At 40.6% G+C, this 2,180-nt stretch overlaps 1 long non-coding RNA gene across 1 annotated transcript; it reads right to left on the bottom strand.

Moving 5' to 3' along the window:
* Window positions 1-572: 572 nt before the first annotated feature.
* LOC144091257 (uncharacterized) lies at window positions 573-1,404 on the bottom strand. The gene is made up of 2 exons (XR_013305656.1): window positions 1,334-1,404; window positions 573-1,137 (listed from the first exon to the last, which is right to left on the bottom strand). It is a non-coding gene; the product is annotated as an uncharacterized LOC144091257 (long non-coding RNA).
* Between the last annotated feature and the right edge of the window lie 776 nt (window positions 1,405-2,180).

Below are 2,180 nucleotides of genomic sequence, written 5' to 3' on the forward strand. Positions count from 1 at the left end.
CTCCATTTATTAATCACTTATTAATTTATTATTGTTATTAGAACCTAATATCTTCAATAGCTCCCAAGCCATTTGACTTATTGACACCAAATTTACAGAAAAGATAGGCAATTACCTTTTATTTAAAGAACACCTTTTGTTTTTTAATAACATATTTCATTTATTAATTATTACTGTATTACGGTTATCAGCACCTAATATATTCAATAGCTCCCAAGCACGTTGATGTATTGGCACCAAATTTACAGAAAACATATGTATTTACCTTCTGTTTAACGAACACCTTTTAGTTTTTCAATAACACATTCCCTTTATTAATTATTAATGTATTGCTATTATTAGCACCTAATATCTTCAATAGCTCAAGAGAGCAGCAAGCTAACATATTTCAGGTCAGGCATACTCATCAATAATACTTGCAAATGCTCAAAGCTTGAGTTTACACACTTTGAGAAGGTGAAGAAATTCAATCACTCGTTGTTACGAGTTCCCCTGGTGGTAAGATATACCAGGGAGTTGCAACTACCACAGCAGAAAAACCCGGCCAATGAGGAGACAGAAACACAAGGCAATTAGCATTAAATGATAATTTATTAACAACAAAGTCCACAGAAAACCGTGACTATGGGACAACATAGGGGAAGCAAAAGATACTAAAGTGGCACCCTTAAATGAAAAAGGTAAAAAAACACCCTTCCAGACAGGTGTTCACCCCCAAAATACAGGAAATAAGGCCTAAGAGTGCCACTGTCAGAACTGATGGAATAAAAGTCTAGACATGGGAATAAGCTACATGTATAAGTGCAACAAACTATATGTATACCCTGGGGTGTCTAAACTTATCTAAAGTCCCCCGATGCAGCCCAAAATAATTAACTTTATCAACATAAATACTCAATATAACAATGAATATCGTACTCACAAATCAGGTGAAGCTGGGGCAAACAAAACTTACATAACTAGACAATTGGTGCCTTCTAAAGCAATTAAGGAATCCACTGCCTTATGAAAAAGAAGAGGGTTTAAATAAGGGCAGGATGTGGATCTTGATTGGAGGACGGATGAGTGGGAAGTCGTCACAGCTGTGTTGGCCTGGGCAGGGCTTTGCCACAGGGGTGGAGCCACAGTTCCAGGCACCTGCAGAAAAAAACCCCCACAAAAACAACTCAACCTACAACACTCATCTATTAGCCAGTTTCTGGCCACCATAAAAAATTTCAACTCTCTACATTGCACGGTTTGGACAAACGTAGCGAGAGAATCTTAACATAAACACACACACTCACACACCCATAAATAACACTTTATACGGATTTTAGATAAAGAAACAAACCTAATGGGGATAGAACGTACGCACACTGACAGGGAGACAACATGACCAAACACAAGCAGCAAACAAGAAGCAATACTCCGACGCCGACGTCACCAAACATTTTCCTTATATACCTCCCAGGGCTAATCAAATTAACACAAAACAGCTGGCTATGAGGGTAGGTGAAAACACGCACACACATACACACACACCTCCACCAAAATGTGACACTGCTCTAGCATGATCAGAAACTATTTCCAAATATTATTTCGTCACTTACCAACCAGTTTACAGGGCCTTTCTCATCCCAAATTTCCCACCTACTTCTCATCACATTTTTTGAACCGCTTCATCCTCTCTCTGATGCATATAGGGCGTACCCTCGATTCAGTCATCATTTTATTTGTCCGACAAAAGCGGCTTATATGCGAGTAATACAGTATATATGGGTGACAGCGGAGGAGAATGATTACTTCGGATGAAGCATTTCTGCAGCATTTCGTTACCTCACATTCCCTCACTTTTTACTTTTTTCCCTGCCTCATGACCTCTCATTCTTTCCCCTCCTCCTCTGGCGTTCTCTCATCTCCCCCGCTGCATCATCTGCTCTGAGCACCCTTTCTCTGCCTCTCTTACCCCTCCTACTCTTCCCCACGTCTGGCTGTTTGAAACTGGAGCAACAACATCTTAATCGAGGCTTAAAGACGTGACAGGAATTTCTGAACAGCCCCAACTCTGCAGTGGAGAGATTCTCTCACACTCACACTCACTGCTCAGCAGCCAATTAGCAGCTCCCGATTCAATGCCAAATGAATGACTGCACGTGGATGAGGTGGTGATGTGTTTGTGTGCGGTCCTCATAAGCACT

The sequence above is a fragment of the Stigmatopora argus genome, chromosome 16 (assembly GCF_051989625.1).
Source record: "Stigmatopora argus isolate UIUO_Sarg chromosome 16, RoL_Sarg_1.0, whole genome shotgun sequence".
NCBI lineage: Eukaryota > Metazoa > Chordata > Actinopteri > Syngnathiformes > Syngnathidae > Stigmatopora > Stigmatopora argus.